Source organism: Heterocephalus glaber, unplaced genomic scaffold, assembly GCF_053883595.1.
Source record: "Heterocephalus glaber isolate CG9 unplaced genomic scaffold, H.glaber_assembly_v1.0 deba00001497, whole genome shotgun sequence".
In the NCBI taxonomy this organism is placed as follows: domain Eukaryota; kingdom Metazoa; phylum Chordata; class Mammalia; order Rodentia; family Bathyergidae; genus Heterocephalus; species Heterocephalus glaber.
This window is the reverse complement of record NW_028258320.1, coordinates 2951700-2977282: the sequence shown is the minus strand read 5'-3', so window position 1 is coordinate 2977282 and position 25583 is coordinate 2951700. Positions and strand designations below refer to the sequence as shown.

The 25583-nt window shown below is 55.2% G+C and overlaps 1 long non-coding RNA gene across 1 annotated transcript; it reads right to left on the bottom strand.

Moving 5' to 3' along the window:
- Positions 1-1531: 1531 nt before the first annotated feature.
- LOC101696970 (uncharacterized) lies at positions 1532-25468 on the bottom strand. Its single transcript, XR_001183580.3, has 3 exons — positions 25391-25468; positions 18986-19097; positions 1532-2768 (listed from the first exon to the last, which is right to left on the bottom strand). It is a non-coding gene; the product is annotated as an uncharacterized LOC101696970 (long non-coding RNA).
- Positions 25469-25583: the final 115 nt, after the last annotated feature.

Below are 25583 nucleotides of genomic sequence, written 5' to 3'. Positions count from 1 at the left end.
AGGAGCCGTCCAGGAAATGAGCCCTGGACCCGGCCTCCCGAGGGAACGCGTCCTCCAGGCCCAGCCTCCTCCAGCCGGCCTGCAGCGACTCGGCCAGACCGAGGAGAGCTGTGCACAGCGCTGCCCGGACTCCATGCCGGTGCCGAGGTTCACCAAGGCCCAGAAACCCACCCCACCCCAGCAGCAAGCAGGCCCCTCAGCGCTGGCCTCTGCCCAGCACTGCACTGCCGGTGGTGCAGCGGTTTCTCTGGATGGTTGGCCGCAGGAGGGGCTCCCAGCACATCTGGGACCTGTGGGCAACCGGAGAGGCCTGGTAAGCTGAAAACCCCTGGGCCTATGGTCCAGGGAGGAGAAGGGGCTCTGAGGCTTCCCTGGTCATGGTTCCCTTGTCTCCCAAGTGCACAGATGGCAGAGAGGCCGGGTCCCTCTCCTCTGAGTGCTCAGTGGCGTCTCCTCCACTGCCCTGGATCGGGTTGTGCACTCCTCTAAGGGGCTGATGCCTGAGGCTCGGGCCTTTTTCTGTCACAGGGATTGGATCCCTAGGTGGGGCAAGGCGGGCCCCTCCCCAGCACCTTCCCCCTGGGGACACTGGCCCAGGGAGGTTGTGGCCCCTCCCTGTGCAGCACCCAACGCAGGCCTGGGAATGGGGACAGCGCCCCCTGCTCCCCACCTGGAGCACCTTGTGCTGGGCCCGCACACCAGATCGGATCAGAACCCGGACCCGGAGCATCTGAGCTGCCGTCTACAGGGCACAGGTTGCCTGGGGCACACAGCACTGTGTCAGAGTTAGATACTGGATGGGCAGAGGGTGACAGGGCCATCCGGCCTCTTCCAGGATAGCCCGTGCAAATGTCACTCTGAGGCAGGAACCTCGAGCTAAGGACCAGCAGGACCAAGGGCGCTCCACCCCCGGAACTCAGGAAAGGGTCCAGAGGGGGCAGTGGAGAGAAGGCTGGAATGGGCACCTGGGCTGGAGCCTGGGGCAAACGCAGGGCTGAGTCCACTTTACCCCAAGTCTTCAGACCCCGGGGGCCGAGCACACAGCCCCAGCCAAGGATGCCAGGAAGCAGGTGTGGAAGGACAGAGGTCAGCGAAGGCAGAGACTCCTCAAAGGATGGGGACCCAGCATCCGGGTCTCCCAGATGGACGGAGATCTCTCCTGACACAGCAGGCGACCCCAGGCTGCAAGCTGCTCACTTCATCAGGGGCCTGTCGTGGTCCCCACTACCCCTCCTCCAGGACCCAAGGGCTGGGCCTGGACAGCAGGGCCCAGCCCAGAATTCCCTCCCTATGCCTCCCCCATGGAGGAGGGCAGGCCCTGCAATTCTCTGGCCAGAAGCCAAACCCAGGAAAGGCTCCAGAGCTGGGGAGGGCAGTTCTGGCTGGGCCCCCAGGGCAGGATGGGAGCTAGACAGGCCAAGGATTCGTCTGCTCTTCATCTTCTCCATGGAGCCTTCTGCCTTGGCCTTGTCAGACTGAACAACTTTCTTCTCTGTGTTCCTGCAGTGTAATATTCCTGCGTAATAATGTGAGAATAGCAACTGCTGACACTGACCCCATGGCGGGCGGTGTTCCATCTTCACCTGTGATAGTTCATTCAATCCTCAAAGCAACTCTAGGAAGGAGGCACTTTGAGTATTCCCATTTCACAGAGTAGGAAGCTGAGGCATAGAGGAGTTCAGTAACTTGTATGTGGGAGCTGCACCTCCTCCTTGATGCCCAAAGCAACACTGACTGCACCGTTTCAGAGCCAAATTCATCCCTGTCCCACCGAGGGCTAAGGCCGTGTCCCTATCTTTAGGGACCTCCCTGCAGGGCCTGTGGCTCATTGCAGCCTCCCCAGGGCTTCATCCAAGCGTGCAAAGACAGAGCCCCCTTGGGGTAACACCACCAGCCTGGGGCCCGGGACTCCTTCTTTTCTGGTCCTCAGCCCTGGCTGGAGCCCCTCTTCCAGGGCTGCTCAGCTCACGGCTTCCCTCTCCCATTGCATCCTCCCCCACCCTGCTCCTTCACCTGGACCAGCGCTGTCCTGCAGGGCGGCCTGGCAGGAGACAGGCTAGATCCAACCCTCTGAATCCCAGCCAGTCAGGGGCCCGGGGCCCTCCTGCTCTCAGCCCCTGCATGACACCGGACTCACCACCAGGGAGCAGGCGAACACCGTCGGCAACTGGGTCCCGGCTCCTCTCCCCGAGCTGCACCCCAGCCTCTTCCCCCTGGAGTGGCAGGGCAGGACCGCCCACTCTTGGAAGCAGAGCTCAGGACCGACCGGGGGAGACAACGGCCCAGCACCCCGCCAGGCCTGGGTGGGATGGGGTTCCCTCATCTCTGTCCCCAGGGCCATGCCTCAATCCCACACTTCCCGAGTCCTCTGCCCCAGCCCTTGACTCCGGCCCGTCAGATTCAGAGCCCCAGTCTGTGTCCTCTTGGCCTTGGCCATTCCTGTCCCTTCTGCACCAGAGCCGCCCCAAAGCTTTGGGCCACTCCTAGGGTGAGGGCAGAGGAAGGTACGGTAGGAGACACTCGGGTCCTCTGGGTGCAAGGCCGGGGTGGGACCCCGTTCTGTCCACAGGGCCTTGCTGTTTTCACTTCACAGATGAAGAACCTGAGCCCTGAGGAGCCGTGCAACTTCGCCAAGGCTCTGTAGCCCGTGAGCATCGCAGCTGGGATTGGAAACCTGGGCGGAGGCTTCGTTGCTCTTTCCGACCCTGGCCCTCCGGGAGGGATTACGAATTTGCCACTCATGCGTCCATTCAGCATTTCCCGAGCAACTGTGGACAGAGGTGCATAAGGGTTCTCACTCCCTTCTGCAGCACATCAACAGTGCCTCATTCCATCCATGACTCAGAAAGGTCAAGCCCAGGGCCCATGGCCTGCAGGGGGCAGAGCTGAATCGAGCCTCCAAGTGCTTTGGGCTGCAGCCCCCAGGCTCTGCTGGGGGTGCTCTGGCCTTTGCAGGACCTCACAGGCTGGGGCTCCCGGGTCTAGCAGGTCAGGGTGTGTGGTGTGCTTGCTGGCCCCACCCAGGAGAAGGAGTAGGAGGCAGCGGTGTGGAGCAGAATGGGAGGCATCCCAGTTGCTTTGTTTACATTCATTCACATTCATTCATTCATTCATCCAGCCAGCCAGCCAGCACACAGTCTTGCAGCTATTCAAGAGCACCCAACAAGCCTCAGGTCCTGGGCCGGTTGCTGAGACTATAAAGATGATGGTGGCCCAGCCTGTGCCCTTGAGGGGCTCCCAACCCGTGGGGAGGCAGCGATGGAGATGATGGTTTGCAGCAGCAGGGCTGCCCTCGCATGGGTCAGATGCTGGGGCCGGGGGCCTCTGTGGTGCACAAGGCGGGGACTGTGCTCTTGGGGCGGATGTGTCTGTCGTGTTCAAAGGCACAAGAGGGTCTACGGGTCCTGAGAGGCCAGGGCTCCTGGTGAGGCTCAGAGACAGGCTGGGAGGCAGCCTGGGCTTCCCCGCACACATGAGCACCAAAGGTGGCTGTGACCGGAGCAGGGACACAAGGCCACCGAGCGGATCAAGATCAGCGGGGGCAAAGCTGGGTGCCCCCAGCTGCCTGGGAGGCTGAAGCAGGAGGGCAGCCTGGGCAACATGTCTCTTAGAACACTTCAAAAACTAAAAGAAAAATTAGAAAAGAAGGTCGGAGACAGAGGCGGGGGAGAAGAGATGTGCAGGATGGTGGACTTCTGCTTAGACAGCTCCCCCTGCCCTGGCCCCTCTTCTCTCAGACCCCAGCTGCCACCTCCCCCAGGTCAGCTGATGGCCCCCAAGCGCTCCTCAGTCCGAGAGGTCGGGAGGGAGCCTGCCAGCATCGGACAGTTAGCTGTGTGTGCGGCGGACATGGGAGGGGTGTGGACAGCTGAGGCCTGCAGGGATGACACCCAAGAGAGGAGCGGGCAGAGCGCAGGTCGTGGGCAGCTCAGAGAAACCCCAGGTGGAGGCAGCATGGAGCCAAGGTGGCCGGGAGCAGCCTGGGGACAGCCGGCCTCAGTGTGAGTGGCACAGTGGATGCTGGAGGTGCCTCTCCTCCAGCCTCTGCCCACTGAGAGGGAAGAGGGGGAGAGAGATGAGGCTCGTCTGACCTGCTCCACTGTCACAGGGAACGCCCCTGCCTCTGCCTCCCCTGCCTCTGCCCATGCAGCTGGGGTCGCCACACGGGGCTCGAGCCTGAAGTCTCATTGACGCGGCCTGGGCAGGGTCACCCCTGTGTGCTGTGACTGGCTGAGGCCCCTCCCTGCCCCACCGCCCGCCCTCCATTGCATCTGCAGCTCACTCCAGCGCCTCGCCAGCTGCCGGGTCTCCTGCCACTCGTGATTCAGCTGAAGGACTGGAACGAAACGGGAGAGAAATGTGCCGGTCCTCCGTGGCCAGGAGCAGGGCCTGGCTGGTGGCCAGGCAGGGAGGCTGCTCCCCGCTGATCTCATTTGGGACAGCAGCAGCAGGACGCATCCGGCCGTAACCCAATCAGCCTAATCCAATCCCTGCTCCCGCAGGCAGCCAGGTCGGCTCGGGGCGGTGCCAGCCGCGGGGTCCAGGAGAGGGGCAGCCTGGGAAACCCACAGGATCTGTCTCGCTCGGGCCAGCAGGTGGGGTGGACGGGGACAGAGTCGTGGCACAGGGAGCTAAGATGGAAAAGGCCATGGACGGATCAGCAGGGCGGATCTTGGGGATCTTCTACACCAGAGGCCATCCCGAGCACTGCAGTTGCCTCAGCCCATGTCACCCTTAAAACAGTTGACAGTCATAGGAGGAAGCAACAGAAAGCAGCAAGGCTCATAGGCTGGGGTGACAGAGGGGCTGGTCAGATAGGGAGGGATGCCTGTGCTGAGATCTAAGGATGAGGCCAGGACGACTCGGAAATAAAGAGGCTTCAGAGCTGAGGGACAGCATGTGCAAAGGTCCTGAGACAGGACGAGAGACAGGAGAAGGTGCTGGAGAAATAGGTGGGGGCCCTCCTTCCAGACAGGAGAAAACTGTGGGGGCAGAAAAACACCAGTGCAGGCATCGAAATCTCCTGGAGGCTTGTTAACAGGCAGATTGCTGCCGGGCTCTGTGGCGCACACCCAAGACCCCAGCTGCTCAGGAGGCTGAGGCAGGAGGGTCAAAAGTTCAAGACCAGCCTGAGCAATTTAGTGAGACCCTGTCTCAAAATAAAATTAAAAAGAAGTAGAAACCCTAATAGATGGCGGGCCCAGCCCAGAGTTCCTGACTGGGAGGGTATGGGGAGGCCCAGCGTCTGCATTTCCATCCAGCCCTTAGCGGGTCTGGGGACCATGCTCTGAGAACCAAGAGGACTGAGCCCAGCACACAAATAGGAACCTGAGCTCCCAGACTCCAGATGCCAAACCGGGGAGGCCTCCTGGAACCCTGGCTGAGAGTCCCCCATCAGCCTGCAGGGCCCAGCTTCTGCCCCATGGTACCTCGTCCCCCTTAGTGCCCAGGGGCAAGGACAGCTAAGTCAGCTCCAGTGCTATGTTGGCATCTGACCACCCAGACTAAAGGCTACATTTTCCACTCTCCCCCAAGGTTAGGCACAACTGTATGATTGCATTCCACCCAGTAGGATATACAGAGAAGTCTCTTTTGGGATGAAACATGTTCTATTCTCTAGCTGGCTGCAATGCTGATACAGTGGCTGGAGCTCTGGCAGCAGTGTTGCACCACGAAGTAGGGGCCATGTTGGAGATTGATTGGACAGTCACAGAAAAAGCCTGGATCCCTGATGATCACGGGGCCACCTAACAAGCCTGGACTGAAGCACTGGACCTTCATTTAGGTTCGAGACAAATAAATAGCTTATTTAAACCCATTGTGGGGGTTTTCTGTCTCTCACAACCCTAATCAGAATGGCCACACACAGAGACAAAGGGAGCCCTGAGACTGGATCCTACGCAGAGAGAAACCACCTGGCCCAGGCGAGTTTGGTCCGGACCAGGGAGGGAAAGGCCCCAGGGCTGGACTGCCGGCCCTGCACCCTGAGCCCCAGGGGCGCTCCCTGGGGATTTGCACCCAGCTGTCCCTCTTCATCAGCTGGCTCCTTGCTCTGCCGCTCACTCCCACCAGAGAAGGCAGCCCCGCCGGAAGTGCAGCCTCAGTTAGCAGAGGCAATGGAGGAGGACAGCAGAGTGTCTCGCCCGCCCCCTCTGTCCCTGCCTCTGGGACACTCTCCAGGGGCCAAGCAGCCGGGAGCCCAAAGCAGAGGTTCTCACCTCCTCGGGGGCACCTGAGTCCACCCGCAGCCATCCCACAGGGAGTGGCCCCTCCTGGGCTCCACTCCACACAGCCCCTGGGTCCCCCCCAAGCCCTGGGACAGGAGCAGGTGGCCTCTCGGCACAGAAAGCCGTGAGCACTGTTACACCACCCTGCTGGAACCATCTCATCCGAGCCCCAAGCGGGCCAAGGCCAGACCCAAGCAGACCAGGGAGCAAACACCAGGCCCAGCACTGCAGAGAGGGCTGGGCCAGGGTTCTGGGGGTGCCGGGAGCCCCAGCTCTACCTCACCGTGGCCCGTTCCCCCTCCTGCCTGGCCCTGGAGCCAGAGTCTCTCTGTCCCATGGAGCCCTTCATCCCCAGGAGGGCTGGCACCCTCAGAAACCTATTTAGGATGGGGGGGGTGCGGCCTGGGGAAGGCTTCTGATTGGCTGGTTCTTGGCAAGCGTCTGCTCCACAGCCAATGAAAAGAGTCCTTGGGACCAAATCCAGAGCAGTGGGGGCCTCTGGGCAGAAGGGCTGGGAGCCACCCAGAGAGGTCTGGCTGTGGGACAGACACAAGAACTGACTGAGGACAGAGAAGCCTTGCACACAGATGCGGGGAGGGAGCAGACCACAGGGACAGCTGGTGCGAAGTCTGCACCCAGGGACCCGGCACTGAGTCCCCAGGGCAGCTCGGCCCTCCAGAGCCACACTGGGTGCTGTCCAGACCCACCCCACCCCGCTCTGTCCCCAACACAGGCCTGGGTCCTGCATCTCCCACCTCTGCTGCCCTTTGCCAGCCTACACCTCTCTCCAATCCCAAGGCCCCTCCCAACCTGCCCCAGCACCTCTGTCAGCCCGGTGGCGGTGGCGGTGGCCAGGGTCAGATCAGAGCCAGGGCGTGAAAGCAAAGCCACTGGAGGGGCCCCTGTCTCCGCCTGCCCCGGGCTTAGGGCCTTCTTCAGCCCTCCACCACACGCCATCCAACCTCTTCACATCTTTTTTTTTTTTTTTTTGAGACAGGGTCTCACTGTGTGGTTTAGGCTGCCTTGAACTCATTATGAGGCCAGGCTGGCCTCAAGCTCACAGCAATCCTCCTGCCTCAGCCTCCTGAATGCCTCACCTCTTTATAGACCACTGTTTACCTCCTCTATTCTTCCTTGGACTCCGGTCGGTGTGAGTCTGTATCCTGACTCTATCCCTGGCTGTGCAATATTGGAGAAGTGGCAGAACCTCTCTGAGCCTCAGACTCTCTGTCTGGGAGGTGGAAATTCTGATTCAAAATTCAAAAAGCCTGTAATTGTTTGGCTGAATGGCGGAGTGGGTAAGAGAGGAGCTGCCACATAAAAGGGCTCGTGGAAATTTATCCCCTTCCATTTGCTTCTCAGACTCAAGCACCTCCCTTCTGTGCTCTTTCATTAGCCCTCCTGGATCTCTTCCTCCGAGAAGCCCTCCCAACTGCTGCCCTCTGGCCTTCAGTGGGCCTGGGAGGGGCAGGAAACTCAGGGCACGGATGGATCGCTTCTCCAAAGCCTGGGAATCCAGGAGAAGGACCTCCACATGTTAGAGGCCCACGGCACCTTGGCTGCCATCCTCGGGGCTGCCTCTTCCCCCCCACCCTCACTTCCCCAAGCCCCCAACTTCCTGGCTGGGCAAGGGAGAGACAGGGCTGACCCCAAGGACTGGTTCCCCCAGGCTGCTTTGGTCTTTGGCTTCTGGCTTCCTTAGGCCTAGAAGGGAAAGTGACAGGAAGGGAGGAGGACAGAGAAGTTAGTGTACAGTTGTCCCCCTTTATACGTGCCTCGGCTCAACTGAACTGTGGTTTAAAAATATAGCAGGGATTAGGCATGGTGGCACACTCCTGAAATCCCAGCCCTCAGGAGGCTGAGGCAGGAGGATCACTGGGAGTTCCATGCCAGCCTGCTGGACACATAATGAATTCAAGGCCAGCCTGGAATACAGAGTGAGACCCTGGCTCAAAAAACAACAAACAACAAACAAACAGCAACAAAAAACACAAAACAAAATTACAGAAGTAAAGAATTAAAAGTTTTAGACTGTACCCTGTTCTGCGTGGCAGGAGGAAACCGCACAGCCTCCCTGACTCACCGGGCCATGACGCATCCCCTGTCCCACCATCCACACTGAATCTGCCACCTGCCATGGGTCGCTGAGTCCACCTCTGTTACCTGACTGACTGTCGCAGAGCCCGGAGCTTATACACAGGACTCAGTGCTGTCTGCACCCCAGGTATCTGCTGGGGGCAGGGCACCATCCCGAGGGCAAGGAGGGGCTTCTGTGGGTGTCACCCTCCCCCTGCAGGCCTGCATTCAGCCGTGGCCACACTTGTGGCAGAAGGAACTCAGTGCTGCTCCTGGGGAGTGGGTTTCCCAGGGCAATGGCTTAGGCTGGGTACTGTCCACTCCCTGCAAGGGCTCCACTGGTCCACACACCATCTGTCAGTGTGCCCCTTGCTGCCTGCAGCTGGCTGGGGACAGACTCAAGGTCCTGAACTGAAACCCTACAGGCAGTGACCTGGCCCTCCTGACCTGAGTGATGGCGAAGAGCAGGGGCCCAGACCAAGGGCCTGGGGACAGGGGAGGAGGAAAGGCTCCCAGACGAGGCTCTCAGACTGCAGAGGAGTCAGGGAGGAGGGGACAGCCCAGCACAAGTCAGCCCCAGCTGCCACCCTGGGGCTGTGGGGACAGAGACAATGTCTCCCCAGCCTACTGCTGCCTGAGTCTACTAATCTCCCCTGTCACCCCCAACCTTGAGCTCAACACATACAAAGGCACAGGGTGCACAGGACGCGGTCCCTGTCATGGCACAGGGCAGGGAACCCGTGTGAAGCCCTATAGCCCAGCCCAGCCAGGCCCAGTCTGACCCCGTGTTTCTGTGTGATCCTGGGCCTCACTTCAACTTGTGGTGACCAACTCACCCAACCAGAACTGCCCTGGGAGAGCACCACATCCGAGGACCCCGTCAGTCCCAGGAGGAGTGGGATGGCTGTCTCCCCTCCTGACCTCCCAAAGCGAGTGTCCCTGGGCACAGCTGGACACAGTGCCCTGGAGACGGTGATGCCTTCAGAACATGACTCTGAGTGGCTCCTCCCCTGAGGGACAGGGGAGCTGGGGCAGCCCATTTCTCAAGCCCGAGGCTGCTCTCAGGAAGAGGGAGGCACTGACCCATGGGTTGGGAGCCTACACGGTGCACAGGAGTCGTAGGTGCAGCGTGGTAGGGCACTGTCAGCACCTACCGTTTGTGTTAACTCTCACCACACACAGGAGCCCGAGAGCAGAGGGAGCCCCGGCCAGAGCAGTTAAGTGTGCGTGAGCTTTGGAGGATGAATGGAAGTTTTCCAGGCAAGGGAGGAGGCAGACCTTGCCCATGGTGGGAGCATAACAAATGGTCAATGACAGATAAGCCTACAGTGATTCAAATGCTGGAGCCAGCCAGAGGACTGACTCACTTCTGCGGAGCTGTGGGGCATTGCTCGGTGCTAGAGCATGAGCCTAGCTTGCAGGAGCCCCTGCTTTCCATTGGCAGAATTGCTAAAAGAAGGGGCTGCAGGACAGCCTGAGGTCTGCCGTCAGAGACCAGGGAAGAGAGCAATAACACGGTGGCAGGGAGCTGGTGCCCAGAGCCACCGGAAGTGGAGGCGGCTTCCTGGGGAGGCACCTTGGGCCAGGAGCAGATGCCAGGACAGACAAGGCTGCTGTGCACCTGTGCACCGAGGACTAGGCACTGTCAGGTTGCCAGGAGGGAGGAGGGCCCTGCGGTCAGTACTGGAGCTACACACATATTGTTGTTTTGAATTCTCGTGGGATTGTTTTATTTTTTCCCCTGGAACCACAAGTGTGAGGTGCAAGATCATTTCAGAACATGACACTTCCAGGCAAGGAAGAACCTCTGTTCTCGCCATTCCTCCTTTGGGGAAGACGCAGGCTCCTGTGTGCAGTCACCAGAAATGACCCCAACCACAAGGATCAGGCCACCAGGGCCATGGAGACGCCTGGTCTATAGCAATGGCCTGACACCCTGGTCTTTATATAAAAGCACTTACAACAGTGCCTGGCTCCTAAAACGCCCCTTAAGAGCAGTCATTTATACTGCAAACATTAATAATAAAAAAGAGACTAAATTTTGATTTATAAAAAAGTATTTACTATGATTTTAAAGGTCAAACAGCTCAGCAGCTAGGAGCATGGATGCCAGAGGCTCAGCGTGCCTCAGTTTCCTCACCTCTAACACCAGGGCAGCAGTAGCTCCCTCTCAGGGCAGTTCGAATAAAGAGCGCAGAACTCCACCTGGCCAGACGGACTGCTGTGGACCCTGTCACCATCAGCACCATCAGCACCGTCACCTCCCGCCAGGAAGGAACCGGAATCGACCGAATTCCCCATCCCAGCCTAGACCAACCACCCCCGGCGCTGCTGTGGGAGGTGAGGACCTGGCTCTGCTTCTCAGAGCTGGGGACAGAAGTCAGCTTCTACCTCGGGGACTGGGATTCTGATGCCGTCCTCAGGCTGGCTGTGTGGATTTGGGGTGTCGGAACAGGCAAGCAAAGCGGCTGACACTGTTCGTGGCTGTAGCAAGCAGGCACTGTGACTTCTGGTGTCACCCCTCCCAGGGCAGGGCCCAGGGGTTTCCTCCAGGATCTGCCCTTCCTCAGTGATGGTAATGCTCCCAACCATTAGCGGGACTTATGGTGTCCAGAATGAAGGTGGTATATGAGGTATGACATTGGTTTGGCTGCTAAAACAGAGACCCAAAATAGTAGAGGTCTAATGAATGGAGACGTGTGTTTATTTCTTCTGTGATATTAAGGGTCTCTTCTATGTCGCTCGTATCTTGTTGCTCCACTATTCTCAATATAAGGCCTTCATCTCATCCTATAAGATGTTGGCCCCAGCTTCTGCCATCACCCCTCACCCCAGCCACGAGAGTGGGAGATCACCCTCAGCCACAAAAGGGAGATCAGACTTCTTCTCTTTAAGGTCGAAACCAGTAGATGGAAGTATCATTTCTATTCCCATCCTATAGGCCAGAACTTAGTCTCGTGACCATATGTAGCTGCACAGGGCCTAGATGATATGGACTTCAGATGAGCAGTTAAAAAATAATGTAATCAGTTAGCTGGGTGTGGTAATGTGCACCTGTAATCCCAGATCCCAGGTACTAGAGAAGCTGAGGATCATGAATTTGAGCCCTGCCTGGACAACTGATGATTTAGTGAGACTCTGTCTTGGAGGAAAGAAAAGAGGAGGGGGAGGTAGAGAGAGAGTGAGGGAAGGAGGGAAGAAAGAAGGAAAGAAAGGAATAAAAGGGGTGAGAGACAGAGAGAGAGAGAGAGAGAGAGAGAGAGAGAATGAATAATGAACGCTGGGGGTGTAGCTCAGTGGGAAGGCCCTGGGCTCAATCCCAAGTACCAAAAAATAAAAAACAAACCAAAAACAACCCAGACCAGTTAGCTTAGCAGAGTAGTGTGCATTTGTAATCCCAGTGACTCATCAGGCTGAGACAGGATGATTTCAAGTTCCAGTCCCACCGGGTGACAGCAAGAACCTGCCTTAAAATAAAAAACATAAAAAAGGACTGGGGATGCAGCCCAGTGCAAACAAAGGCTCTGGCTTCGATCCCTGAATACACGCTCAGTGAGAAGCTGGACACAGCACGCAATTCTGTTCCTCTGAAAGTCCAGAACAGCAAAAGCCTGGGGACAGAAAGCAGCCCAGTGGCTGTGCAGGGCAGCTGGGAGGGAAGGTGGTGCGGGGAGACAGCTAAAGGCGACCTGGGAAAATGTTCTCAAACTAGCAGTGTGGATGGCTTCCTGCGTCTGTGCGAACTGTATCTCAATCAAGCCTGGAAAGGGGCCCGGCAGAAAATAAACTTCAGGAGGAGGGGACCCTGCAGGTCCTCGAAGTCCCTGGCTTGCCGTGGGCGCCTGGAATCCGTTTTGCAGCAGGTGAGAAAGCGAACGCGTGGCCTCTCCACTCCCTCCCCTCACAGCCAGTTCCCTCCCAATTCCTGTCGTTTGGCCTCGAACTTCTGGCTGCTTCTCCCCATCCCGCTGCCCCACCCTAGTCCCCAAACCACCTCGCCACCTCAGGTGGCCCCAGCCCTGTTCCCCTTGGTCCCCCTCACAGGCCTCAGCAGCTGTCCCACGTCAGGGCGGGTCTGTGCTGGGGTTTGCGTTCACCTCTGTGATTTCCCTTCACTCTTAGGATGACAGGAAAGGCCGAAGCACAGCCTCAAGTCCCCTCGAAGCCTGGTCCTCTCTGGCACTGTCACCCTCTGCTTCCTCCCTGGGCAGCTTCCCATCTTGGTCCTTCAGACAAGCCCTGCTCTCTGCCACCTCAAGGCCTTTGCACTGCCTACTTCCTCTGCCAGGGACCCGTCTACACCAGCCCTCCTCCTCCCGGCAGTGCTGAGCCCTGAGGGACCTCCTCAGAGGCCTCACCTGAGGGTCAGGAGGCCCTAGGGTGGCTCCATGTCACTCTGAAACTCCAGTCATGGCACTCATCATACAGGCCTGTAGCCCTCTCCACTCAGTTTAACTCGGCACCTCTTTCCAGAGTGTTGAACCTACGGGTTCACCCACTCAACATTCACTCCCTCATCCCCAGCTGGGATTGAGCATCTCTGTCATAGCCCTGGTCCCAGGGGACCAGGACTATGACAGGTAGGACCTGCTGAGGACGAAGTCAGGTCAGAATATAAGCACATCAGTTCCAATTCTGTGTGTAGAAGGAGAGGCCTCCGCCCACACTGCTGTGTTGGCCACAAATATTCCTTCTTAATGCACTCTTGAAAGCCAGGCAGAGTGGCTCCTGCCTGTAATCCCAGCACTCTGGGGGGCAAAGAAGGAGAATTGGAAACTCAAGCCCAGCATGGGCAACTTAGTGACTTAGCAAGACACTGTCTCAAAGTAAAAAACATAAAAGGTCTGGGGATGCAGCTCAGTCTGAAAGTCTTAAGTTCAATCCCCAGTACTGCAGAAAACAATTTTTAAAATGCAAACTTCACTTCCGCTACTGCTTTGGATGGGGTGAAAGAGAACAGGCCTGCTGTCTCTTCCTCCACCATCTCTTCCAGTCTCTCCTGTCTTTTGGCCCTGAGAAGTATTGCTCAGATTGAGAAGGGATGGGGGAGCAGCAGGATTCAGTTCCTACGGTTATGAAACAAATTACTCCAAAACCCAGTGCCTAAAAATGGTCTCTGATGGCAGCTGTCGGCGGACACCTTTGCATGCAGCCACTCACTCCACCTCCTCACAAGCCCAGGCTTCCTCTCAACATGGCAGCTGCTATCTGAGGCTGCATGTGGAAAGGGAAAGCTGTACTGCTGCTTCCAACTTGGGCTGCACAGCCGCCCAGCCATGCTGTACCTTATTCCATCCATCTGACATCACAAAATCCCTCTGGTTCCAGTGGGGCAAGGAAACAGCCATTTCTCAAAGGGAAGATTCTGGAAGGAAACAGGGCTGTGGCTATTTTAGGAAAATACCCCTACCTCTGGAGTGGAGAGGAGTCTTTTTACCTTTTGGGTTTAATGTATCTCCCATCTTTCTATGCCTTCATCCTCTCCGGGATCCCTGAGGGCTCCCTAAGGGCTTGGGGTTTAGAACACAAAGGCAGGACATTTCCACTGTCTGCTTGGTCACAGCTGTCCTTTGAGGAGGCCCACCCACGAGTGTCTCCCACCCAGGTGAGCAGAAATGCCTGGCCCAGTGGAGAAGCCAGAGTGGAGGAGGAAGAAGAAGTCCACCACAGGATGAGTAAGAGGCAAAGCGATGGGAGCCGGGCATGGTGGCACACACCTGCAATCCCAGCTACCTGGGAGGTTGGGGCAGAAAGATCTTCAGTTTGTTGAGTAGCCTGAGCTGCTCAGCAAGAGCCTGTCTCTAAAGAAAATGTCCAAGTGTAGCTCAGTGGCAGAGCACTTTCCTAGCATGCACGAAAACCTGAGTTCAATCCCCAAAATTGCAAAATTAAGTGAATAAATGTAAGTGCATGGGAGAATGTCAAGACGGAGTGGCTCCTTTCAGGCCCCTGCAGGAAGAGAGCTCAAAGTGGGGTTGACAGAGAGCAGAGGGGAGCAGGAGGACCAGCTGGGCTTTAGGTGGAGTCTGGTCACAGTCTTTGAAGCATTTGAAGCAAGAGAGTGAGATGAGGTTTGTTCTGTGTAAAGATGACATTGAATACGGCGAAATGGGCTTGAGAAGTATTCGGGAGACAGCACTTGGGTCTTAGTGACAAACTGGGTACAGAGGACAGAAAGGGCAGCTGCTCACGGCTCTCAGGCACCTCCTTCTTAGGGTTTGCAGATTCTGGCTAAGCAGGTCCCTCCCAGCCACTGCCAGAAACTGTCACACCCCACACACATGCCTGATGAAGCCAGCAGCCCAGGGACGCGTCAGGACACCTGGAACAGGATGTGGCAGGCACCAAGTGTTAACAGCTTCACTGACGGCCTCAATCTGCGAGCAGGTTCCTCCTGGCCTCACCCACGGAGCAGAACCAAGGGGCCTCCAACTGCAGGGCTTCCAGCCAGGGAGTATGGGAGCAGAGGCCCAGCAGGCTGGGGCAGGAGTGGCAGGAAAAGGAGCCACGGGGAGCCACCCTAGCCTTCACTCTACCCTGCTCAAAACCTCAGGTAGCCAGTGACCCACTCCACCTCCAACAGGAATCGCTGGTCACGGGAACTCAGGCGGGTTGGAGAGGTGGAGAGATGTCTCCGCTGTAGGCCAAACCGGAAGCTTCCTGGGCCTTTGTTCTGGACACCATTTCCCCAGGGCCACATGGTAAAGACACCCTATCTGCCTAGAGCGGCCACTTGACTCAAACAATTCGAGCGAGGTAATTTCAATACAACATTTTGAAACGAGTTGAAATGAATTTTCAATAAACAAAGATTTGAGGCCCCACTGGGAGTTTGAGTTGACTAGATTGAGCAAAGCCCTTGGGGAAATGTGGTTTGGCCCCTGTGAGAGTTAAACTTGATTCTAAACTTGACTGGATTAAAAGAGCCCTAGATTGGTGACTAGACTGTGAACCTTGTCCCTGGGGTAACCGACTGGTAGGTTGAATGAGTGATTAGGAAGTAGGACCCACTTGGAGGAAGTAGGTCATGGCTGTGACTTGGGGACTGCATCTGGTCCCTTCCCTCCGCTTCTCTGGCTCTTCCCCTAGTCTCTGCTTCCTGGCTGCCATGAGGTGAGCAGCTTTCCTCCACCATGCCCTTCTGCCATGATGCCTCTGCCTTGGAGCCAGTTGACCATGGACTGAACCCTGAGGAACCATGAGCCAAAATAAATCTCTCCTCCTTTATGGTACAAGTGTCAGGTACTTTGTCCCAGCCATGGGTAAGCTGACCAATACAGGCCCCTTTGGGTGCCACTTTGGTGGAAAGGCTGGAAAAAGGTCCCTGAGTTCTTCACCTACTACCCTACTCCATAGGATGCCTCTGCACACAGGAGTTGCTGCCTGTGGAAGGAGCTGCCAACCATACAAGAGTCACCTAGACGAGCTATCCTTGGGGCACTGGCCCCTGGAGATGGCTACTGGCTGACAGTGATCTCTCTGGGCTCTGGCCCCTGGCCCCCAGCAAGTTCTTCCTGGCATCTCTCTCTCTTTGGTTGTAGCACAGCCCATTCCCCTCTGCTCCCACTCCCACTGCATTAGCCATCCCTGCTGTACGTTGGTCAACAGGACAGGAAAGAAGGGAGACAGCCAGACCTTGACCAGACCCAACTGTTTTGGCTCTGGTTTTGCCAGCTGTGCCCAAATCTGCTGCCTTTGCCCCTTGGTCAAGGAACACTAGGGAGGCTCGGGGTTATTACAGAGAAACAAGGACCGGGGATGGGATATGTGCGGGCTGGAGAGGGCAGGGGGCAAGGGCGGCAGCCCACTGTGGTCTGGCTGAGGAAATGTGGCTGGAAGGAGAGGGATGGAGGAAACATGGAAATTCATGGACTGTCATGGGTCCTGGTGTGAAGACAGGGCTGGCGGGCAGACTGGGCCCTGGGCTCGGCTGCAGTGGGTCAATCACCTCTGCAGAGGTACTAGTGTCCCTTGGCTACAGTGGGCTTGAGACAGAAGAGCCCTGAAGCTAGTCCTTCAGGATCCCCCATCTGAGGGGGACAGGGCCCAGTCCTTGGGGAGCTTCAGACTGGGGGTGGGGGTCCCCTCAGCCCTGCAAGGCTTTTGCCTCATTCGGCCCAGATACATCTGTGGTTTCACTCTGGATTCCTGTACACAGAGCCGGGGAATCCCAGAAGCTGAAACACTTTGAATCACTTCCTTCATTGTCCTGCGCCTAGTGCCTCAGCCCTAGGAAAATCACAGCTCCGGAGTGGCCGCAATGAAAACTGAAAGGGAGAGTGACAGGGAGTGGAGGCTACTGACACAGCCAGGCTGCGACTCGGTCCTTGAGGAAGCAGCTCTTGACTGCCCCCTGCAGCCATTGAAAATGTCACCAGAGGCAGGGGGTGGCACCGGCGGGGGGGTGTCGCCACCCTGGGGAGTCACCCGGGTCCTGCACGGCAATGAGAGTCCAGAAGGACAGGGTGGGAGCTGTTTGTGTCTGGACCTCTGGGCACCACCATATCTGACTTGGCTCGAGCAGGTCCCACCTGGACACCTCCTTCCCCCAGCCCGGCTGTCATGAGCCCTCGGTCCGAGCTCTCTGGGCCCTGGCTGCCACTGCCTCACTTGGGACATTTATGGCTTCTGTCTTTTGCTCTGGGCTGGACCCTGAAGCTTCCAAACATGTTGCCTGCAGGACAGTGGAGCCGGCCCTAACCAAAGAGAAGGGGGACAGGAAGCAGGGAGCGGGGGAAGGAAGGAAGGAAGCAGTAGAACTAGGACCAAACCTTCCGGTTTTCTGCACAGAAGGCAGAGGGTGGCACTTTGAAGTGCTGGGGACATTCCACCGCGTCTTTTCCTGGGGTGTGAGAGGGGCTTTCTGCACACTGAGGAGCCCCAGAAGGCCCCCAGAAGCCAGACCCCGGGAGGGAAGCTGCTGCCCGTGCCCTGCAGCCATCCAGGAGCAGAGCCCAGCTCCCAGAGGGGTGCATGTTGCCTTCCGTGGCCTGACCTCCACCCTCATCCCTGGCCCCGGGCTCTGGGCCAGGCTGAAGCGCAGAGAGACACACTGTTCTGCACCTCTGCAGTGGGCGGGACGGCCAGGGTGGCTGTGACCAGCTCCACCCTGGGCACAGATTATGGCCAAGGAGCCTGGCCAGCGCTGGCAGCTTCTGCAGCCCAGAGAAAGCCACACTTTGCAAACACTGAGCCACCTGGATCACCATCCCGGGATTGGGTGAGCATCCAGGGCACTGCAGCTCTGCCCACCATGGGCATGGGGTGTCTGGCTGCCCTTCTACCAGGACAGCTCCTGGGTTCCCTCCAGCCTGGGGTCCTGGTGGAGGTACCCCCGAGAGGTCCTGCTCAGCCTTTCCTTCTGCCCGCATCTATGGCAACACTGTTTGGACATGAGCGTGAAAATTATTATCCAGGTCACTCTCCTTGGTGCTTTGCTGATACTTTGTCACTTAACCTCCTTATAACCCAGTGAGGTGCTACGACTAGTGTCCCTGCTCTACAGGATGAAGACACTGGGGTCCCAGAAGGGCAGCAACTTGCCCAGGGGCCACAGCCAGCACGAGCTGTAGCCAGGACAGCCCCTGTCCACATCCTCACTCAGTGTCACTGCCCTGCCCAACACCCAGCTGCTGCCACACCCTACAGCCTTCCAGGTCCCCCCCAGGAGAAGGGATCCCAGACACTGGGTGCAGGAGACAGACCCTCTGCATAAGTGACACGGTGGTGGCAGGGGCTGAGTGATGGGACCCTCTGCTTGGCCAAAACAGAAGTGTGGACTTGCCTGGCTCACCTGGCAGGGAGGGAGAGGGTGGGGACCAGCCCCAGGCCACAAGGAAGCACTTGCTGGGTGTGAGCCCTGGGCCAGGCACTTGCAAGATGATGACATTCAGCCCAGGGCAGAGCCAGCCAGGTGTGTGAACAGCTGTTTTAGGGCTGGTGCCCTGTGGGGGCAGCCTCTAGTGGAGGTGACCAGGGATTCACCCTTATGTCCTTCCTGCCCACCACTACCCTAGAGACCAAAATGAAGACACAAACAACCCCTACTGAGCTTCCAAGAGGGTAGGAAGGGCTAACTTGCAAGGGAAGACAGAGTTCGATGGCCACCTGTCCCATAGGCTGGGTTGGTGTCCTCCATGTTCCTCGAGCAGCCTTTAGGGACATACTTCACTCCAGGCCTGGGAGCCCACACAGACAATGGCGGGGGGAGGCTCACAGCCCTGGATGCAATATGGGAGGTGGAGAGGAACCGCAGGAGTCAGAGCCGGAGTCAGAGGCCGCCAGCCCCAGGTGAAAAGCATTAATCTGGAAGGGTCCAGAAGGGTGAATCTCGCCTGGGCTTGGGGGGCAAATAGGAATGACGGCTTCTTGCCTGGGGAACCACAGGATCAGGGTGAAAATCAGGTGAGAGAATGAAGGGGCCAGTATATTGTACCCTGAAGGAGGGAGCAAAAGAATTCTATTTTCACAGTGAGGAAACTGAGGCCCAGAGAGGAGATGTGACTTGTCCAAGGGCAGTAAGTGAGGGTGAAAGTGAACACAGGACTCCAGCCGGCCCTGGTTCCACCTCAAGATTCTGGCCCCGCTACACCGACTTCCCTATGTGCTGGGCAGCTTTCTGTTACTGTAACAAAATACCAGAGATAAACATCTGAAAGTGAGGAAAGGTTTATTGGACTCACGGTTTTGGAGGTTTCAGTCCATAGCCGCCTGGCCCTATTCCTTTCGGGCCTGTGGCAAGGCAGGACATCATGGAGGGAACACAGGGCAGAGAAGCTGCTCACCTCACGGTGGCTGGGAAATAAAGACAAAGAGAGTAAGGGGCTGGGGTCCTGGGGTCCTCTTCAAGGGCACAATCTTCAGCCCACTAGGCCCCCCCTCTTACAGGCTCCACCACTTTCCAATAGCATCGTGGGCTGGGGACCAAGTCTGTAACACACAGGCCTTGGAGGTACATTTAAGACCCAAAGCATAGCACCAGAGAGTGGATTCCATAGCTAAGACTGCTTTTCTAGGGTCTTGTTTATGATGTTAATACAGGTTGGGGGTCCTTTACGCTGTAGTATAAAGTAGTGATCTACATGCTTGGCAAAGACACAGCAACAAAAAGGACTTGAGGGGAATGTAAGAGGGGAGAGGCCAGGATGAGATGGGACAATTGGGGAACATGTACATCATGGGCCCAGGAGAGGCCTCAAAGAACCTAGGCAATGGGGGGTGAAAAAGATTATTTAGAGTCAGAAAGAGAGGTGCTTGTGACAAACAAAAACCTAGCAGATTATCTGAAGGCTGTGTCCAGACCCTTCTCCTTGGGGTGAGGGGTTGAGCCTAGGGTTGGACTGCAGAGACCTGACCCCCGGGTCCCCTCTGATACCCCAGGACCACTGAGAGCTGCCCTGGGAGGACACGGAGCCCAGCTCATTTTCCCTTCCTTGTGCAGAAGGGAAGAGGAAAAGAAACATGAACCGGAGACAGTCACTGCGCTACCTGGGCCTCCCTGGGCCTCCCTGGGCCTCCCTGTCCCTCCTGGAAAGGCCGGCAGAAGCCTGCTGCCAACAGGGGGCTTGTTTATTAGAAGCTGAAGCTGCCAGGAAGCATCTTGTCCATCATCTGAAAGCACATTGTCTGAAACCTCATCCACAGTCTAAATGAACTCTGAGGACTGTACAGTTTCGTTTTGTTTTTTATTTCTTTTCCTTGATCTCTTGCTGACTTCATCCACTCCGCCCTCCATCCACCTGCCATGGAAACGAACTTGGAGAAAACAAACAAAGCGTATGGAAGGACATTTCCAGCACACATCATTCCACTCCCTGCGTGAGCCAGCGGTCCCCGACACATCTGCGTGCTTCCACCGTGGGTTCTGTCCTTGGGTTCTGTCCGTGAGCCTCTGCAGACCCAGAATGCCCGGCGCATGTGCAGAGCCCTCCTGAGGCTCCCTCCTCCTCAGGCAGGGACCTCTCCTTCCTAATCCCTCCAGCTGCCACAGAAAGCCCAGGTGCCAGGTCATTTGCATGTATTGATCCTTCAGGCTGATTTACAGGAATTGCCCTAGACACTAACCAAACCCCAATTCTGTAAGGACAGCTGGTCTACCTCCACCACACCCACTGAGCCCTGCCAGCCTGGGCCCTAGCTGGGAACCTGGGGGTTCTCTGCATACCCTGGTCTTCTAGCCTGGTCCATCTCCCCAGGACCTCGGCCAGCTTCCTGCTCACATGTGCTGCAGCCGCAGAGCTGGGGTCCTGAGGGTGAGCAGTCTGTGGGACCCAGTCCATGTGGGCAGCTCAGTCACCTGCCACCAAGCTTGCCTGGTGGCACTTGTGCCTGCGGACGCCGTGGTCCAGAATCTTCCCATGTGCAGACTGAGGACATCGATAGGAAGTCGCTGCCTGTTACTCAGCGCTACACACAGCATGGCATCTTCACACTATCTGATCTCCACAGACCCAACCAGGATATTCCTGGGTCCCACTTTACAGATAAGGAAACAGGCTCTGGCATGTAGGCTAATTCGCCTAAGGACACCTGGCAGAACAGGCGAAAGCCATGGACTTCTAGCTCCTCTCCACCACCTCCAATATGCCCAGTGAAGAAACAGGTTTACACATCAGTAGGGTAGGAACTGTGGCCCACCCTGACAGCCCATGTTCCTGTACTGTCCTGACATCATCTCCACTAAGAGCAAAAGAGCTGGTCTTTGAAGCGCCCTGCGCAGCCCTATCTCGGCAGAGAGCATGTGTCCCATGAGCCATTTAGACCTGGAAACGGCCCTTTCACTTCCAGGAATGGCTCATTGCCTCCTTCGAGGGTGCCTCGGGAACACAGTTTGGGAACACCGGGCAGAGTTGGCATACACAGGCACTGGCCTCGCCAGGCATCGTCATGGGGATCTGTGCCCCTTGCAGTGGTTTACTGGAGATTTCTCCAGCATCCAGAACATGTTTAGGGCTGAGCTTCAAATAAAGGTCGGACTCAGGTGTAGGTACCAGGCCCGTGTCTGGCTCTCTCCGTGGTCCAGATGCTCCTGTCCCCTCCCTGCCCCAGGTCTGGGTGCTGTGATGAGGTGAACAGGGATATTTCCCCGGGCGAGGAGTGAGACTGAGAAAGCAAGTAGGTGGAAACAGGGCTGGCAGAGGGCATGAGACCATGGAGTAGATCCCAGCTCTCTGCCAGCCCATCAAAGACTGGCCAGGGGAGGAGCCCAGGGCTGGGCAGGACCAGGGGCAGAGGCCCCACTGTGCTCTGCCACGGCCCGACCACCGAAGGAGTATCGGGAGGTCTGCAAGGCTCATCCTTGGGTCTCCCACATTCTTCCCTTCAACAGGTGCAACTGAGCACCCCAAGGGCCTGGGGAGGTGGCCAGAAAGCATCAGGCCCAGGCTCTGGCCCTGTTTCCAGCCCTGCAGTTTCCCCGTGCCTGTGCCTCAGCATCCACGCCAGGCGAGGTCGACTTGCCCACGGGGCACACGCCCTGGTGCAGAGTCAAGGGGCTCTCAGAGGGCTGGGAAGAGTTTGCAAGAAGCTGCTGCTGCAGGAGAATGAGATAACAGGAGGAAGAGAGGGGCTGTGCCTCAGGCATGAAAAAGGGAAACTGAGTCAGCACGCCCAAGCGTGGGGCATTTGCACACAGCGGTGTGTAGGAAGCAGGTAACAGTGAGGAGGAGTCATGCAGTCCTGAGCTGGGCAGCTGGGCGTCGGGCCAGCAGGGAAAATTTCTGCTTCCTTGAAGACTAGGGAGTGTAGATGAGCAAATTGGACTGGAAGAACCAGGCTGGCAAGGGGAAGCCAGGGCACTGAGAACCCGTAGGTACAGGGCAAGGCCACACCTCACTGTGGTCAGTTATCCCTGGCCAGGAGCCACCTGCAAACTGCATTTGCATAACAGGAAGTGGTGGTGACATCTGGATAGCTCTTTACATAATGTCCCCAGGGCTCCCCCTTCTCATCTGAGTCCCCTGCCCGGGGCCTCAGAGTTCCATTTTTCAGAAATGTTTTGTTTGGTTTGGTTTGGTACCAGGGATCGAACTTGGGTCCTTGGGCCTGCGAGGCAGGTGGTGGCACCACTGAGCTAAACCCGGGGCCCATTTTTTCAGAAATGTATTATCAGGCCAGATGTAAAGGTGCACGCCTATAATCCCAGCTACTTGGGAGGCTGAGGCAGGAGGATTGAAACTTCAAGCCCAACCTGGGCAACTTCATGAGACCCTGTCTCAAAAAAAAGCATTATTAATATAAGGAAGCAGTCCTTAGGATACGGCTCAGGAGGGGTCACTGGGGACCCAGGGCAGCATTCTGATGGGGCAGAGGGCCCCAGGAGGGGATGAGCTAAGTCTCCCCCATCGCCTGGCTGACCTCCTTCCCCACAGGTGCAAAGCACCCTCCCCTCCCCATGCAGGAGCTGGTTTCCCACTTGTAACCCACAGGAGCCTCTCCTCCCTTCCAGCAGACTCGGGAGGAGAGCGGCATGCAAAACCATGGCCAGCAGCAGTGCATGGGCGTGTATGCCTCACTCCCAGCAGCTTGGGAAGCTGAGGCAGGAAGATCACTTGAAGTCATGAGTTTGAAATCACCCTAGGCAACGTAGTAAGACTTGTGTTAAAAACAGACAGATTAACCAAAACGAAAGAAATATGGCTGGGTCTGAGCTTCCCCTCCACCTGGGCCTGCTTTGAGAAGAAAGCACAGTGCCCGCCATGGGAAGGTGGGTGGGCTGGTTCTACTCCAACCCTGCGTGGACTTTCTCTCTTTGGCTCTCAGTCCTCACTCTGGTTCAGTGCAGTGATGGAGTAAATCAGCTCCTATAGCCAAAAGTCTTTTGAAACCCAGAGGCTCTGAAGGCCTGCTGACCCAGGGGCCTTCAGTTAAAGGGAACGATGGGGTCTATTTCCAACTCATTTTCTTAAAATTTGTTTTGTTTTGTTTTGTTTTTGGTACTGGGGATCAAACTCAGTCCTTGCACTTTTGAGGCAGGCGCCAGAACCACTGAGCTAAATCCCCGGCCCTTCTTAAAATTTTAATACATCACCAGGCGTGGTGGTGCAGGCCTGTAGTCCCAGCATTTGGGAGGCTGAGGCAGGAAGATTGCTGTGAGTTCAAGGCCAGCCTGGAATACATAGTGAGTTCAAGGCCAGCCTGAACTATATAGCAAGACCCTGTCTCAAAAAAAATTTTTTTTAATTCATCAAGTAGGGTTTTTTTTGCAACAAATGCCTTTCTAACCAGGACTCAAAAACTAGGATACAAGCTTGATAAATTCATCTCCAATTTTTGAAATTTCTACATAGTAAAAATTGTCATAAAAAAAAACAAAGAACAAATAACAGAAAATAGCTTGGCATGGTGCTGCACACCTGTAATCCTAGCATCTGGGAGGCTGAGGCCGGAGGATCACCATGAGTTCAAGACCAGCTTGGGCTACATGGTGAGTTCAAGGCTAGCCTGAACTACATAGCAAGACCCTGTCTCAAAACAAAACAAAAACAAATAACAGAAAATATTTGTGACTAACATCATAAAGATACAGCTACTTTCTTTAATACAGAAGCAGCACTAACAAATCAATAAGAAAAGGACCTACACTCCTCAATGGAAGAAAAGAGAAAAGGATATGAATAGAAAATTCACAGAAAAAATTCAAATAACTTTTTCCCCCATGCTGGGGATCAAACCCAGCCCATGGGAGGGAAGTGCTTTAGTGCTGAGCTACAGCTGAACCCCTCAAATGACTCTTGAACATTTGAAAACATACTCAACCTCACCTGCAGTAACAGAGCTGCATACTTTAGCTAGCACTGACCTACCATTTCCACCTATCAGATTGGCAAACACCAAGCATCTGTCAGTTCACTGAGCTGGCAAAGATCCATGGAGACATGGCTCAGGTCTTTCTGCTGAGGTCATAAGTTGGAACAAACTTTCTGCAAAACAATTTGGCAACAGCGAAAGAAATAATAAATGCACATCCACTCTGACCCAGCAATTGCACTTTGCTCTTGTGGGGTTTTTTATTGTTGTTTTTTTAAAAACACCTAATTATATTAGCCATTCAAAAGTGAATTAAAGGGTTGGGGATTTAGCTCAGTGGTTCTGCTGCCTGCTTCGCAAGCATAAGGTCCTGAGTTCAATCCCCAATACAAAAAAAATAAATAAATAAAAGATTTAACTAATAAAATGTTCAACGACCTTAAAGAAAAAATTAACAATAAACTAATTAAATTAAATAAGATAGTAAAGATATGAATGATATATACAAGTTTGTTAAAAAAAATGAGAAATTATGAAAAGTGACCAAGCTGAAATACAAAATATGAAAAATTCAATAAAACCATGGCTAGTAGATTTGACCAATATGAGGACAAAGTGTCAGAAATTAAAGAAATGGATGTAGTGATCATAAATTCAGTAATACTCTAAAAATGACAAGACATCATGCAAACTGGATCCAACAGCTGCTAGATGACTCATTTAAAAAAATTTGAATTACAGAAAAAAAGGAAATTTAGACAATGACTCAAAAGGTATAAAAAGTTTATCCACTGAAATCATAGCAAAAAATTTTCCAAATCTAAGGAAAAAATTTGATATTCAAGTACACAAGACATATGAACCCTAAACAGCGATAATCAGAAAGGAATTTGTGACACATCATATTCAAAATTCCAGAAATTCAAAGAAAGGAGAGTCTACTAAAAGCTGTTAGAGAAAAGAAGGAAGTTACTTAGAAAGCCAACTCCATCAGAATTACAGTAGTTTTCTCAGCACAAACCTTAAAAGCCAAGAGAACTTGGAGTAAAGCTTTTCAAGCCCTACAAGAAAGCAATGGTCAACTCAGAATTTTATATACTACAAAATTAGCCTTCAAAATTTATGGGGTAATAAAGACTTTTCATGACAAAGAAATATTAAAAAAAAACATGACGACTAAACTAGCATTACAGGAAATACCCAAGGGGATCCTAGACAGAGGTAACACCAAAGATCCCAAATAAAAGTATACATCTAACTGGGAGAGTAAGTAAACAAAAAGAAAAGAAAAAAGGAATCAGCACTGGACAAATAATGCAAGGACAAGATTCAGTAAATACCTTACAATAATAACTCTCAGTCTCAGTGGTCTCAACTTCCCAATCAGAAGGCACAGGCTGGCAGATTGGATCAAAAAACAAAACACAACCTTATATTGCCTCCAGGAGACCCACCTCATCCAAAAAGAAGTTCATAGACTAAAGGTGAAAGGATGGAAAACAATATCTTATGCAACCAGAGCCCCAAAGCAAG